The 16275-nt window shown below is 41.5% G+C and overlaps 1 non-coding gene and 16 pseudogenes across 1 annotated transcript; all 17 read right to left on the reverse strand.

The window, feature by feature from the left end:
• Positions 1-28: 28 nt before the first annotated feature.
• LOC137115841 (5S ribosomal RNA) lies at positions 29-147 on the reverse strand (annotated as a pseudogene).
• An 857-nt stretch (positions 148-1004) lies between these two features.
• Positions 1005-1123, reverse strand: LOC137116113 (5S ribosomal RNA; annotated as a pseudogene).
• Positions 1124-1990: 867 nt separating this feature from the next.
• On the reverse strand, positions 1991-2109 carry LOC137116258 (5S ribosomal RNA; annotated as a pseudogene).
• Positions 2110-2977: 868 nt separating this feature from the next.
• Positions 2978-3096, reverse strand: LOC137115843 (5S ribosomal RNA; annotated as a pseudogene).
• An 867-nt stretch (positions 3097-3963) lies between these two features.
• On the reverse strand, positions 3964-4082 carry LOC137115844 (5S ribosomal RNA; annotated as a pseudogene).
• An 857-nt stretch (positions 4083-4939) lies between these two features.
• LOC137115845 (5S ribosomal RNA) lies at positions 4940-5058 on the reverse strand (annotated as a pseudogene).
• Positions 5059-5925: 867 nt separating this feature from the next.
• On the reverse strand, positions 5926-6044 carry LOC137115846 (5S ribosomal RNA; annotated as a pseudogene).
• An 867-nt stretch (positions 6045-6911) lies between these two features.
• LOC137116146 (5S ribosomal RNA) lies at positions 6912-7030 on the reverse strand (annotated as a pseudogene).
• Positions 7031-7898: 868 nt separating this feature from the next.
• On the reverse strand, positions 7899-8017 carry LOC137115847 (5S ribosomal RNA; annotated as a pseudogene).
• Positions 8018-8874: 857 nt separating this feature from the next.
• LOC137116231 (5S ribosomal RNA) lies at positions 8875-8993 on the reverse strand (annotated as a pseudogene).
• An 867-nt stretch (positions 8994-9860) lies between these two features.
• LOC137115848 (5S ribosomal RNA) lies at positions 9861-9979 on the reverse strand (annotated as a pseudogene).
• Positions 9980-10836: 857 nt separating this feature from the next.
• On the reverse strand, positions 10837-10955 carry LOC137115830 (5S ribosomal RNA). Its single transcript, XR_010913559.1, has one exon. It is a non-coding gene; the product is annotated as a 5S ribosomal RNA (ribosomal RNA).
• An 867-nt stretch (positions 10956-11822) lies between these two features.
• Positions 11823-11941, reverse strand: LOC137116148 (5S ribosomal RNA; annotated as a pseudogene).
• An 857-nt stretch (positions 11942-12798) lies between these two features.
• LOC137116149 (5S ribosomal RNA) lies at positions 12799-12917 on the reverse strand (annotated as a pseudogene).
• An 857-nt stretch (positions 12918-13774) lies between these two features.
• LOC137115849 (5S ribosomal RNA) lies at positions 13775-13893 on the reverse strand (annotated as a pseudogene).
• An 867-nt stretch (positions 13894-14760) lies between these two features.
• Positions 14761-14879, reverse strand: LOC137116150 (5S ribosomal RNA; annotated as a pseudogene).
• Positions 14880-15746: 867 nt separating this feature from the next.
• Positions 15747-15865, reverse strand: LOC137116207 (5S ribosomal RNA; annotated as a pseudogene).
• Between the last annotated feature and the right edge of the window lie 410 nt (positions 15866-16275).

Here is a 16275-nt window from a genome sequence, read left to right on the forward strand (position 1 = left end):
TTGTGCTGCCCGTAAACCCAAGCAAAAAAGCTTACAGCACCTGGTATTCCCAGGCGGTCTTCCTACCAAGTACTAACCAGGCCCGGCTCTATTTGGCTGCCGAGATCGGACGAGATCGGGCGCTTAGAGAGCGGTGTGGCCGTAAGCTGCATTTGATATCATCAACAGCTCTTAAAAACGCTGGAGAAGCAGAATGCATGACACTTGCTAAGAAGAAGATAAATGTGGCAAAGTACAAAGTACTATAACTGTACTGGTCTGTTACGCCCCTTTCTAGGGGGTCAGGGTGCAACATACAAAGATAAATTAGCATGTTCCCTCTCCGATCCCCAAACCAAAATCCAGGATCGAGATGTTCCAACAGAATGATATTTATTTTAAACGAAAGAAAGTGTCAAACAAAACATGACACTACAACTCATGGCGAACCAAGGCCAACATAATAAACAAAATAAGCCATTTCCCACAGAAAGTGCTAGCTAGCCTGATAGAAATAAACAAACCAAAAGACAGTCGCTAACCCTAACTCCCTAATGTGAAAACAGTCCAAAGAAAATGGCAGTTCACCCCTACAGATTTAATACTATTTACAAAATATACAATTTATAAACAAAACCACGGCACAAAACCTAACAATTCAAAAATGCTAAATAAGGTTTGGAAACCAAGAACAGCAAACAGGTGCTGATGCCAGAAAGAGCCTCGCTAGCTGTTGGGAACCGTACTTTTAAAACTCCAGCAAGTGTAGGATGGACCAATCAGCCTCCTGTACTGCCCCCCAATCCGGCCAATCAGGCAGGGCACCTATAAGAACAAGAAAATAAAAACAACACATATGGCCAGGACCGTAACATGGTCTACTAGTAATGAAGCACGATGGTTGGCAAACCAATAAAGTAGCAAAACAGCAATGAAAGAACAAAATTTGATGAAAATATAGAACAATTTCTATGAATAAATAGGCAGTAACACCAGCTTGTGCTGCCTGTAAACCCAAGCAAAAAAGCTTACAGCACCTGGTATTCCCAGGCGGTCTTCCTACCAAGTACTAACCAGGCCCGGCTCTATTTGGCTGCCGAGATCGGACGAGATCGGGCGCTTAGAGAGTGGTGTGGCCGTAAGCTGCATTTGACATTATCAACAGCTCTTAAAAACGCTAGAGAAGCAGAATGCATGACACTTGCTAAGAAGAAGATAAATGTGGCAAAGTACAAAGTACTATAACTGTACTGGTCTGTTACGCCCCTGTCTAGGGGGTCAGGGTGAAACATACAAAGATAAATTTGCATGTTCCCTCTCCGATCCTCAAACCAAAATCCAGGATTGAGATGTTCCAACAGAATGATATTTATTTTAAACGAAAGAAAGTGTCAAACAAAACATGACACTACAACTCAGGGCGAACCAAGGCCAACATAATAAACAAAATAAGCCATTTCCCACAGAAAGTGCTAGCTAGCCTGATAGAAATAAACAAACCAAAAGATAGTCGCTAACCCTAACTCTCTAATGTGAAAACAAGAGAAAACAATCAAAAGAAAATGGCAGTCCACCCCTACAGATTTAATACTATTTACAAAATATACAATTTATAAACAAAACCACGGCACAAAACCTAACAATTCAAAAATGCTAAATAAGATTTGGAAACCAATAACAGCAAACAGGTGCTGCTGCCAGAAAGAGCCTCGCTAGCTGTTGGGAACCGTACTTTTAAAACTCCAGGAAGTGTAGGATGGACCAATCAGCTTCCTGTACTTCCCCCAAATCCGGCCAATCAGGCAGGGCACCTATAAGAACAAGAAAATAAAAACAACACATATGGCCAGGACCGTAACATGGTCTACTAGTAATGAAGCACGATGGTTGGCAAACCAATAAAGTAGCAAAACAGCAATGAAAGAACAAAATTTGATGAAAATATAGAACAATTTCTATGAATAAATAGGCAGTAACACCAGCTTGAGCTGCCCGTAAACCCAAGCAAAAAAGCTTACAGCACCTGGTATTCCCAGGCGGTCTTCCTACCAAGTACTAACCAGGCCCGGCCCTATTTGGCTGCCGAGATCGGACGAGATCGGGCGCTCAGAGAGCGGTGTGGCCGTAACATGCATTTGACATCATCAACAGCTCTTAAAAACGCTAGAGAAGCAGAATGCATGACACTTGCTAAGAAGAAGATAAATGTGGCAAAGTACAAAGTACTATAACTGTACTGGTCTGTTACGCCCCTGTCTAGGGGGTCAGGGTGAAACATACAAAGATAAATTTGCATGTTCCCTCTCCGATCCCCAAACCAAAATCCAGGATTGAGATGTTCCAACAGAATGATATTTATTTTAAACGAAAGAAAGTGTCAAACAAAACATGACACTACAACTCAGGGCGAACCAAGGCCAACATAATAAACAAAATAAGCCATTTCCCACAGAAAGTGCTAGCTAGCCTGATAGAAAGAAACAAACCAAAAGACAGTCGCTAACCCTAACTCCCTAATGTGAAAACAAGAGAAAACAATCAAAAGAAAAATGGCAGTCCACCCCTACAGATTTAATACTATTTACAAAATATACAATTTATAAACAAAACCACGGCACAAAACCTAACAATTCAAAAATGCTAAATAAGGTTTGGAAACCAAGAACAGCAAACAGGTGCTGATGCCAGAAAGAGCCTCGCTAGCTGTTGGGAACCATACTTTTAAAACTCCAGGAAGTGTAGGATGGACCAATCAGCTTCCTGTACTGCCCCCCAATCCAGCCAATCAGGCAGGGCACCTATAAGAACAAGAAAATAAAAACAACACATATGGCCAGGACCGTAACATGGTCTACTAGTAATGAAGCACGATGGTTGGCAAACCAATAAAGTAGCAAAACAGCAATGAAAGAACAAAATTTGATGAAAATATAGAACAATTTCTATGAATAAATAGGCAGTAACACCAGCTTGTGCTGCCCGTAAACCCAAGCAAAAAAGCTTACAGCACCTGGTATTCCCAGGCGGTCTTCCTACCAAGTACTAACCAGGCCCGGCTCTATTTGGCTGCCGAGATCGGACGAGATCGGGCGCTTAGAGAGCGGTGTGGCCGTAAGCTGCATTTGATATCATCAACAGCTCTTAAAAACGCTGGAGAAGCAGAATGCATGACACTTGCTAAGAAGAAGATAAATGTGGCAAAGTACAAAGTACTATAACTGTACTGGTCTGTTACGCCCCTTTCTAGGGGGTCAGGGTGCAACATACAAAGATAAATTAGCATGTTCCCTCTCCGATCCCCAAACCAAAATCCAGGATCGAGATGTTCCAACAGAATGATATTTATTTTAAACGAAAGAAAGTGTCAAACAAAACATGACACTACAACTCAGGGCGAACCAAGGCCAACATAATAAACAAAATAAGCCATTTCCCACAGAAAGTGCTAGCTAGCCTGATAGAAATAAAAAAACCAAAAGATAGTCGCTAACCCTAACTCCCTAATGTGAAAACAAGAGAAAACAATCAAAAGAAAATGGCAGTCCACCCCTAAAGATTTAATACTATTTACAAAATATACAATTTATAAACAAAACCACGGCACAAAACCTAACAATTCAAAAATGCTAAATAAGATTTGGAAACCAAGAACAGCAAACAGGTGCTGCTGCCAGAAAGAGCCTCGCTAGCTGTTGGGAACCGTACTTTTAAAACTCCAGGAAGTGTAGGATGGACCAATCAGCTTCCTGTACTGCCCCCCAATCCAGCCAATCAGGCAGGGCACCTATAAGAACAAGAAAATAAAAACAACACATATGGCCAGGACCGTAACATGGTCTACTAGTAATGAAGCACGATGGTTGGCAAACCAATAAAGTAGCAAAACAGCAATGAAAGAACAAAATTTGATGAAAATATAGAACAATTTCTATGAATAAATAGGCAGTAACACCAGCTTGTGCTGCCCGTAAACCCAAGCAAAAAAGCTTACAGCACCTGGTATTCCCAGGCGGTCTTCCTACCAAGTACTAACCAGGCCCGGCTCTATTTGGCTGCCGAGATCGGACGAGATCGGGCGCTTAGAGAGCGGTGTGGCCGTAAGCTGCATTTGATATCATCAACAGCTCTTAAAAACGCTGGAGAAGCAGAATGCATGACACTTGCTAAGAAGAAGATAAATGTGGCAAAGTACAAAGTACTATAACTGTACTGGTCTGTTACGCCCCTTTCTAGGGGGTCAGGGTGCAACATACAAAGATAAATTAGCATGTTCCCTCTCCGATCCCCAAACCAAAATCCAGGATCGAGATGTTCCAACAGAATGATATTTATTTTAAACGAAAGAAAGTGTCAAACAAAACATGACACTACAACTCAGGGCGAACCAAGGCCAACATAATAAACAAAATAAGCCATTTCCCACAGAAAGTGCTAGCTAGCCTGATAGAAATAAACAAACCAAAAGACAGTCGCTAACCCTAACTCCCTAATGTGAAAACAGTCCAAAGAAAATGGCAGTTCACCCCTACAGATTTAATACTATTTACAAAATATACAATTTATAAACAAAACCACGGCACAAAACCTAACAATTCAAAAATGCTAAATAAGGTTTGGAAACCAAGAACAGCAAACAGGTGCTGATGCCAGAAAGAGCCTCGCTAGCTGTTGGGAACCGTACTTTTAAAACTCCAGGAAGTGTAGGATGGACCAATCAGCTTCCTGTACTGCCCCCCAATCCGGCCAATCAGGCAGGGCACCTATAAGAACAAGAAAATAAAAACAACACATATGGCCAGGACCGTAACATGGTCTACTAGTAATGAAGCACGATGGTTGGCAAACCAATAAAGTAGCAAAACAGCAATGAAAGAACAAAATTTGATGAAAATATAGAACAATTTCTATGAATAAATAGGCAGTAACACCAGCTTGTGCTGCCTGTAAACCCAAGCAAAAAAGCTTACAGCACCTGGTATTCCCAGGCGGTCTTCCTACCAAGTACTAACCAGGCCCGGCTCTATTTGGCTGCCGAGATCGGACGAGATCGGGCGCTTAGAGAGCGGTGTGGCCGTAAGCTGCATTTGACATTATCAACAGCTCTTAAAAACGCTAGAGAAGCAGAATGCATGACACTTGCTAAGAAGAAGATAAATGTGGCAAAGTACAAAGTACTATAACTGTACTGGTCTGTTACGCCCCTGTCTAGGGGGTCAGGGTGAAACATACAAAGATAAATTTGCATGTTCCCTCTCCGATCCTCAAACCAAAATCCAGGATTGAGATGTTCCAACAGAATGATATTTATTTTAAACGAAAGAAAGTGTCAAACAAAACATGACACTACAACTCAGGGCGAACCAAGGCCAACATAATAAACAAAATAAGCCATTTCCCACAGAAAGTGCTAGCTAGCCTGATAGAAATAAACAAACCAAAAGACAGTCACTAACCCTAACTCCCTAATGTGAAAACAAGAGAAAACAATCAAAAGAAAATGGCTGTTCACCCCTACAGATTTAATACTATTTACAAAATATACAATTTATAAACAAAACCACGGCACAAAACCTAACAATTCAAAAATGCTAAATAAGGTTTGGAAACCAAGAACAGCAAACAGGTGCTGATGCCAGAAAGAGCCTCGCTAGCTGTTGGGAACCGTACTTTTAAAACTCCAGCAAGTGTAGGATGGACCAATCAGCCTCCTGTACTGCCCCCCAATCCGGCCAATCAGGCAGGGCACCTATAAGAACAAGAAAATAAAAACAACACATATGGCCAGGACCGTAACATGGTCTACTAGTAATGAAGCACGATGGTTGGCAAACCAATAAAGTAGCAAAACAGCAATGAAAGAACAAAATTTGATGAAAATATAGAACAATTTCTATGAATAAATAGGCAGTAACACCAGCTTGTGCTGCCTGTAAACCCAAGCAAAAAAGCTTACAGCACCTGGTATTCCCAGGCGGTCTTCCTACCAAGTACTAACCAGGCCCGGCTCTATTTGGCTGCCGAGATCGGACGAGATCGGGCGCTTAGAGAGCGGTGTGGCCGTAAGCTGCATTTGACATTATCAACAGCTCTTAAAAACGCTAGAGAAGCAGAATGCATGACACTTGCTAAGAAGAAGATAAATGTGGCAAAGTACAAAGTACTATAACTGTACTGGTCTGTTACGCCCCTGTCTAGGGGGTCAGGGTGAAACATACAAAGATAAATTTGCATGTTCCCTCTCCGATCCTCAAACCAAAATCCAGGATTGAGATGTTCCAACAGAATTATATTTATTTTAAACGAAAGAAAGTGTCAAACAAAACATGACACTACAACTCAGGGCGAACCAAGGCCAACATAATAAACAAAATAAGCCATTTCCCACAGAAAGTGCTAGCTAGCCTGATAGAAATAAACAAACCAAAAGATAGTCGCTAACCCTAACTCCCTAATGTGAAAACAAGAGAAAACAATCAAAAGAAAATGGCAGTCCACCCCTACAGATTTAATACTATTTACAAAATATACAATTTATAAACAAAACCACGGCACAAAACCTAACAATTCAAAAATGCTAAATAAGATTTGGAAACCAAGAACAGCAAACAGGTGCTGCTGCCAGAAAGAGCCTCGCTAGCTGTTGGGAACCGTACTTTTAAAACTCCAGGAAGTGTAGGATGGACCAATCAGCTTCCTGTACTTCCCCCAAATCCGGCCAATCAGGCAGGGCACCTATAAGAACAAGAAAATAAAAACAACACATATGGCCAGGACCGTAACATGGTCTACTAGTAATGAAGCACGATGGTTGGCAAACCAATAAAGTAGCAAAACAGCAATGAAAGAACAAAATTTGATGAAAATATAGAACAATTTCTATGAATAAATAGGCAGTAACACCAGCTTGAGCTGCCCGTAAACCCAAGCAAAAAAGCTTACAGCACCTGGTATTCCCAGGCGGTCTTCCTACCAAGTACTAACCAGGCCCGGCCCTATTTGGCTGCCGAGATCGGACGAGATCGGGCGCTTAGAGAGCGGTGTGGCCGTAACATGCATTTGACATCATCAACAGCTCTTAAAAACGCTAGAGAAGCAGAATGCATGACACTTGCTAAGAAGAAGATAAATGTGGCAAAGTACAAAGTACTATAACTGTACTGGTCTGTTACGCCCCTGTCTAGGGGGTCAGGGTGAAACATACAAAGATAAATTTGCATGTTCCCTCTCCGATCCCCAAACCAAAATCCAGGATTGAGATGTTCCAACAGAATGATATTTATTTTAAACGAAAGAAAGTGTCAAACAAAACATGACACTACAACTCAGGGCGAACCAAGGCCAACATAATAAACAAAATAAGCCATTTCCCACAGAAAGTGCTAGCTAGCCTGATAGAAAGAAACAAACCAAAAGACAGTCGCTAACCCTAACTCCCTAATGTGAAAACAAGAGAAAACAATCAAAAGAAAAATGGCAGTCCACCCCTACAGATTTAATACTATTTACAAAATATACAATTTATAAACAAAACCACGGCACAAAACCTAACAATTCAAAAATGCTAAATAAGGTTTGGAAACCAAGAACAGCAAACAGGTGCTGATGCCAGAAAGAGCCTCGCTAGCTGTTGGGAACCATACTTTTAAAACTCCAGGAAGTGTAGGATGGACCAATCAGCTTCCTGTACTGCCCCCCAATCCAGCCAATCAGGCAGGGCACCTATAAGAACAAGAAAATAAAAACAACACATATGGCCAGGACCGTAACATGGTCTACTAGTAATGAAGCACGATGGTTGGCAAACCAATAAAGTAGCAAAACAGCAATGAAAGATCAAAATTTGATGAAAATATAGAACAATTTCTATGAATAAATAGGCAGTAACACCAGCTTGTGCTGCCCGTAAACCCAAGCAACAAAGCTTACAGCACCTGGTATTCCCAGGCGGTCTTCCTACCAAGTACTAACCAGGCCCGGCTCTATTTGGCTGCCGAGATCGGACGAGATCGGGCGCTTAGAGAGCGGTGTGGCCGTAAGCTGCATTTGATATCATCAACAGCTCTTAAAAACGCTGGAGAAGCAGAATGCATGACACTTGCTAAGAAGAAGATAAATGTGGCAAAGTACAAAGTACTATAACTGTACTGGTCTGTTACGCCCCTTTCTAGGGGGTCAGGGTGCAACATACAAAGATAAATTAGCATGTTCCCTCTCCGATCCCCAAACCAAAATCCAGGATCGAGATGTTCCAACAGAATGATATTTATTTTAAACGAAAGAAAGTGTCAAACAAAACATGACACTACAACTCAGGGCGAACCAAGGCCAACATAATAAACAAAATAAGCCATTTCCCACAGAAAGTGCTAGCTAGCCTGATAGAAATAAACAAACCAAAAGACAGTCGCTAACCCTAACTCCCTAATGTGAAAACAGTCCAAAGAAAATGGCAGTTCACCCCTACAGATTTAATACTATTTACAAAATATACAATTTATGAACAAAACCACTGCACAAAACCTAACAATTCAAAAATGCTAAATAAGGTTTGGAAACCAAGAACAGCAAACAGGTGCTGATGCCAGAAAGAGCCTCGCTAGCTGTTGGGAACCGTACTTTTAAAACTCCAGGAAGTGTAGGATGGACCAATCAGCTTCCTGTACTGCCCCCCAATCCGGCCATTCAGGCAGGGCACCTATAAGAACAAGAAAATAAAAACAACACATATGGCCAGGACCGTAACATGGTCTACTAGTAATGAAGCACGATGGTTGACAAACCAATAAAGTAGCAAAACAGCAATGAAAGAACAAAATTTGATGAAAATATAGAACAATTTCTATGAATAAATAGGCAGTAACACCAACTTGTGCTGCCCGTAAACCCAAGCAAAAAAGCTTACAGCATCTGGTATTCCCAGGCGGTCTTCCTACCAAGTACTAACCAGGCCCGGCCCTATTTGGCTGCCGAGATCGGACGAGATCGGGCGCTCAGAGAGCGGTGTGGCCGTAAGCTGCATTTGACATCATCAACAGCTCTTAAAAACGCTGGAGAAGCAGAATGCATGACACTTGCTAAGAAGAAGATAAATGTGGCAAAGTACAAAGTACTATAACTGTACTGGTCTGTTACGCCCCTGTCTAGGGGGTCAGGGTGCAACATACAAAGATAAATTAGCATGTTCCCTCTCCGATCCCCAAACCAAAATCCAGAATCGAGATGTTCCAACAGAATGATATTTATTTTAAACGAAAGAAAGTGTCAAACAAAACATGACACTACAACTCAGGGCGAACCAAGGCCAACATAATAAACAAAATAAGCCATTTCCCACAGAAAGTGCTAGCTAGCCTGATAGAAATAAACAAACCAAAAGATAGGCGCTAACCCTAACTCCCTAATGTGAAAACAAGAGAAAACAATCAAAAGAAAATGGCAGTCCACCCCTACAGATTTAATACTATTTACAAAATATACAATTTATAAACAAAACCACGGCACAAAACCTAACAATTCAAAAATGCTAAATAAGATTTGGAAACCAAGAACAGCAAACAGGTGCTGCTGCCAGAAAGAGCCTCGCTAGCTGTTGGGAACCGTACTTTTAAAACTCCAGGAAGTGTAGGATGGACCAATCAGCTTCCTGTACTGCCCCCCAATCCAGCCAATCAGGCAGGGCACCTATAAGAACAAGAAAATAAAAACAACACATATGGCCAGGACCGTAACATGGTCTACTAGTAATGAAGCACGATGGTTGGCAAACCAATAAAGTAGCAAAACAGCAATGAAAGAAAAAAATTTGATGAAAATATAGAACAATTTCTATGAATAAATAGGCAGTAACACCAGCTTGTGCTGCCCGTAAACCCAAGCAAAAAAGCTTACAGCACCTGGTATTCCCAGGCGGTCTTCCTACCAAGTACTAACCAGGCCCGGCTCTATTTGGCTGCCGAGATCGGACGAGATCGGGCGCTTAGAGAGCGGTGTGGCCGTAAGCTGCATTTGATATCATCAACAGCTCTTAAAAACGCTGGAGAAGCAGAATGCATGACACTTGCTAAGAAGAAGATAAATGTGGCAAAGTACAAAGTACTATAACTGTACTGGTCTGTTACGCCCCTTTCTAGGGGGTCAGGGTGCAACATACAAAGATAAATTAGCATGTTCCCTCTCCGATCCCCAAACCAAAATCCAGGATCGAGATGTTCCAACAGAATGATATTTATTTTAAACGAAAGAAAGTGTCAAACAAAACATGACACTACAACTCAGGGCGAACCAAGGCCAACATAATAAACAAAATAAGCCATTTCCCACAGAAAGTGCTAGCTAGCCTGATAGAAATAAACAAACCAAAAGACAGTCGCTAACCCTAACTCCCTAATGTGAAAACAGTCCAAAGAAAATGGCAGTTCACCCCTACAGATTTAATACTATTTACAAAATATACAATTTATAAACAAAACCACGGCACAAAACCTAACAATTCAAAAATGCTAAATAAGGTTTGGAAACCAAGAACAGCAAACAGGTGCTGATGCCAGAAAGAGCCTCGCTAGCTGTTGGGAACCATACTTTTAAAACTCCAGGAAGTGTAGGATGGACCAATCAGCTTCCTGTACTGCCCCCCAATCCGGCCAATCAGGCAGGGCACCTATAAGAACAAGAAAATAAAAACAACACATATGGCCAGGACCGTAACATGGTCTACTAGTAATGAAGCACGATGGTTGGCAAACCAATAAAGTAGCAAAACAGCAATGAAAGAACAAAATTTGATGAAAATATAGAACAATTTCTATGAATAAATAGGCAGTAACACCAGCTTGTGCTGCCTGTAAACCCAAGCAAAAAAGCTTACAGCACCTGGTATTCCCAGGCGGTCTTCCTACCAAGTACTAACCAGGCCCGGCTCTATTTGGCTGCCGAGATCGGACGAGATCGGGCGCTTACAGAGCGGTGTGGCCGTAAGCTGCATTTGACATTATCAACAGCTCTTAAAAACGCTAGAGAAGCAGAATGCATGACACTTGCTAAGAAGAAGATAAATGTGGCAAAGTACAAAGTACTATAACTGTACTGGTCTGTTACGCCCCTGTCTAGGGGGTCAGGGTGAAACATACAAAGATAAATTCGCATGTTCCCTCTCCGATCCTCAAACCAAAATCCAGGATTGAGATGTTCCAACAGAATGATATTTATTTTAAACGAAAGAAAGTGTCAAACAAAACATGACACTACAACTCAGGGCGAACCAAGGCCAACATAATAAACAAAATAAGCCATTTCCCACAGAAAGTGCTAGCTAGCCTGATAGAAATAAACAAACCAAAAGATAGTCGCTAACCCTAACTCCCTAATGTGAAAACAAGAGAAAACAATCAAAAGAAAATGGCAGTCCACCCCTACATATTTAATACTATTTACAAAATATACAATTTATAAACAAAACCACGGCACAAAACCTAACAATTCAAAAATGCTAAATAAGATTTGGAAACCAAGAACAACAAACAGGTACTGCTGCCAGAAAGAGCCTCGCTAGCTGTTGGGAACCGTACATTTAAAACTCCAGGAAGTGTAGGATGGACCAATCAGCATCCTGTACTTCCCCCAAATCCGGCCAATCAGGCAGGGCACCTATAAGAACAAGAAAATAAAAACAACACATATGGCCAGGACCGTAACATGGTCTACTAGTAATGAAGCACGATGGTTGACAAACCAATAAAGTAGCAAAACAGCAATGAAAGAACAAAATTTGATGAAAATATAGAACAATTTCTATGAATAAATAGGCAGTAACACCAGCTTGAGCTGCCCGTAAACCCAAGCAAAAAAGCTTACAGCACCTGGTATTCCCAGGCGGTCTTCCTACCAAGTACTAACCAGGCCCGGCCCTATTTGGCTGCCGAGATCGGACGAGATCGGGCGCTTAGAGAGCGGTGTGGCCGTAACATGCATTTGATATCATCAACAGCTCTTAAAAACGCTGGAGAAGCAGAATGCATGACACTTGCTAAGAAGAAGATAAATGTGTCAAAGTACAAAGTACTATAACTGTACTGGTCTGTTACGCCCCTTTCTAGGGGGTCAGGGTGCAACATACAAAGATAAATTTGCATGTTCCCTCTCCGATCCCCAAACCAAAATCCAGGATCGAGATGTTCCAACAGATTGATATTTATTTTAAACGAAAGAAAGTGTCAAACAAAGCATGACACTACAACTCAGGGCGAACCAAGGCCAACATAATAAACAAAATAAGCCATTTCCCACAGAAAGTGCTAGCTAGCCTGATAGAAATAAACAAACCAAAAGACAGTCACTAACCCTAACTCCCTAATGTGAAAACAGTCCAAAGAAAATGGCAGTTCACCCCTACAGATTTAATACTATTTACAAAATATACAATTTATAAACAAAACCACGGCACAAAACCTAACAATTCAAAAATGCTAAATAAGGTTTGGAAACCAAGAACAGCAAACAGGTGCTGATGCCAGAAAGAGCCTCGCTAGCTGTTGGGAACCGTACTTTTAAAACTCCAGGAAGTGTAGGATGGACCAGTCAGCTTCCTGTACTGCCCCCCAATCCAGCCAATCAGGCAGGGCACCTATAAGAACAAGAAAATAAAAACAACACATATGGCCAGGACCGTAACATGGTCTACTAGTAATGAAGCACGATGGTTGACAAACCAATAAAGTAGCAAAACAGCAATGAAAGAACAAAATTTGATGAAAATATAGAACAATTTCTATGAATAAATAGGCAGTAACACCAGCTTGAGCTGCCCGTAAACCCAAGCAAAAAAGCTTACAGCACCTGGTATTCCCAGGCGGTCTTCCTACCAAGTACTAACCAGGCCCGGCCCTATTTGGCTGCCGAGATCGGACGAGATCGGGCGCTTAGAGAGCGGTGTGGCCGTAACATGCATTTGATATCATCAACAGCTCTTAAAAACGCTGGAGAAGCAGAATGCATGACACTTGCTAAGAAGAAGATAAATGTGTCAAAGTACAAAGTACTATAACTGTACTGGTCTGTTACGCCCCTTTCTAGGGGGTCAGGGTGCAACATACAAAGATAAATTAGCATGTTCCCTCTCCGATCCCCAAACCAAAATCCAGGATCGAGATGTTCCAACAGAATGATATTTATTTTAAACGAAAGAAAGTGTCAAACAAAACATGACACTACAACTCAGGGCGAACCAAGGGCAACATAATAAACAAAATAAGCCATTTCCCACAGAAAGTGCTAGCTAGCCTGATAGAAATAAACAAACCAAAAGACAGTCGCTAACCCTAACTCCCTAATGTGAAAACAGTCCAAAGAAAATGGCAGTTCACCCCTACAGATTTAATACTATTTACAAAATATACAATTTATAAACAAAACCACGGCACAAAACCTAACAATTCAAAAATGCTAAATAAGGTTTGGAAACCAAGAACAGCAAACAGGTGCTGATGCCAGAAAGAGCCTCGCTAGCTGTTGGGAACCGTACTTTTAAAACTCCAGGAAGTGTAGGATGGACCAATCAGCTTCCTGTACTGCCCCCCAATCCGGCCAATCAGGCAGGGCACCTATAAGAACAAGAAAATAAAAACAACACATATGGCCAGGACCGTAACATGGTCTACTAGTAATGTAGCACGATGGTTGGCAAACCAATAAAGTAGCAAAACAGCAATGAAAGAACAAAATTTGATGAAAATATAGAACAATTTCTATGAATAAATAGGCAGTAACACCAGCTTGTGCTGCCTGTAAACCCAAGCAAAAAAGCTTACAGCACCTGGTATTCCCAGGCGGTCTTCCTACCAAGTACTAACCAGGCCCGGCTCTATTTGGCTGCCGAGATCGGACGAGATCGGGCGCTTAGAGAGCGGTGTGGCCGTAAGCTGCATTTGACATTATCAACAGCTCTTAAAAACGCTAGAGAAGCAGAATGCATGACACTTGCTAAGAAGAAGATAAATGTGGCAAAGTACAAAGTACTATAACTGTACTGGTCTGTTACGCCCCTGTCTAGGGGGTCAGGGTGAAACATACAAAGATAAATTTGCATGTTCCCTCTCCGATCCTCAAACCAAAATCCAGGATTGAGATGTTCCAACAGAATGATATTTATTTTAAACGAAAGAAAGTGTCAAACAAAACATGACACTACAACTCAGGGCGAACCAAGGCCAACATAATAAACAAAATAAGCCATTTCCCACAGAAAGTGCTAGCTAGCCTGATAGAAATAAACAAACCAAAAGATAGTCGCTAACCCTAACTCCCTAATGTGAAAACAAGAGAAAACAATCAAAAGAAAATGGCAGTCCACCCCTACAGATTTAATACTATTTACAAAATATACAATTTATAAACAAAACCACGGCACAAAACCTAACAATTCAAAAATGCTAAATAAGATTTGGAAACCAAGAACAGCAAACAGGTGCTGCTGCCAGAAAGAGCCTCGCTAGCTGTTGGGAACCGTACATTTAAAACTCCAGGAAGTGTAGGATGGACCAATCAGCATCCTGTACTTCCCCCAAATCCGGCCAATCAGGCAGGGCACCTATAAGAACAAGAAAATAAAAACAACACATATGGCCAGGACCGTAACATGGTCTACTAGTAATGAAGCACGATGGTTGACAAACCAATAAAGTAGCAAAACAGCAATGAAAGAACAAAATTTGATGAAAATATAGAACAATTTCTATGAATAAATAGGCAGTAACACCAGCTTGAGCTGCCCGTAAACCCAAGCAAAAAAGCTTACAGCACCTGGTATTCCCAGGCGGTCTTCCTACCAAGTACTAACCAGGCCCGGCCCTATTTGGCTGCCGAGATCGGACGAGATCGGGCGCTTAGAGAGCGGTGTGGCCGTAACATGCATTTGATATCATCAACAGCTCTTAAAAACGCTAGAGAAGCAGAATGCATGACACTTGCTAAGAAGAAGATAAATGTGTCAAAGTACAAAGTACTATAACTGTACTGGTCTGTTACGCCCCTTTCTAGGGGGTCAGGGTGCAACATACAAAGATAAATTAGCATGTTCCCTCTCCGATCCCCAAACCAAAATCCAGGATCGAGATGTTCCAACAGAATGATATTTATTTTAAACGAAAGAAAGTGTCAAACAAAACATGACACTACAACTCAGGGCGAACCAAGGCCAACATAATAAACAAAATAAGCCATTTCCCACAGAAAGTGCTAGCTAGCCTGATAGAAATAAACAAACCAAAAGACAGTCGCTAACCCTAACTCCCTAATGTGAAAACAAGAGAAAACAATCAAAAGAAAATGGCAGTTCACCCCTACAGATTTAATACTATTTACAAAATATACAATTTATAAACAAAACCACGGCACAAAACCTAACAATTCAAAAATGCTAAATAAGATTTGGAAACCAAGAACAGCAAACAGGTGCTGCTGCCAGAAAGAGCCTCGCTAGCTGTTGGGAACCGTACATTTAAAACTCCAGGAAGTGTAGGATGGACCAATCAGCTTTCTGTACTTCCCCCAAATCGGGCCAATCAGGCAGGGCACCTATAAGAACAAGAAAATAAAAACAACACATATGGCCAGGACCGTAACATGGTCTACTAGTAATGAAGCACGATGGTTGACAAACCAATAAAGTAGCAAAACAGCAATGAAAGAACAAAATTTGATGAAAATATAGAACAATTTCTATGAATAAATAGGCAGTAACACCAGCTTGAGCTGCCCGTAAACCCAAGCAAAAAAGCTTACAGCACCTGGTGTTCCCAGGCGGTCTTCCTACCAAGTACTAACCAGGCCCGGCTCTATTTGGCTGCCGAGATTGGGCGAAATCGGGCGCTTAGAGAGCGGTGTGGCCGTAAGCTGCATATGACATCATCAACAGCTCTTAAAAACGCTGGAGAAGCAGAATGCATGACACTTGCTAAGAAGAAGATAAATGTGGCAAAGTACAAAGTACTATAACTGTACTGGTCTGTTACGCCCCTGTCTAGGGGCTCAGGGTGCAACATACAAAGATAAATTAGCATGTTCCCTCTCCGATCCCCAAACCAAAATCCAGGATTGAGATGTTCCAACAGAATGATATTTATTTTAAACGAAAGAAAGTGTCAAACAAAACATGACACTACAACTCAGGGCGAACCAAGGCCAACATAATAAACAAAATAAGCCATTTCCCACAGAAAGTGCTAGCTAGCCTGATAGAAATGAACAAACCAAAAGACAGTCGCTAACCCTAACTCCCTAATGTGAAAACAGTCCAAAGAAAAT

This window comes from Channa argus, unplaced genomic scaffold (genome assembly GCF_033026475.1).
Source record: "Channa argus isolate prfri unplaced genomic scaffold, Channa argus male v1.0 Contig030, whole genome shotgun sequence".
NCBI classification, from domain to species: domain Eukaryota; kingdom Metazoa; phylum Chordata; class Actinopteri; order Anabantiformes; family Channidae; genus Channa; species Channa argus.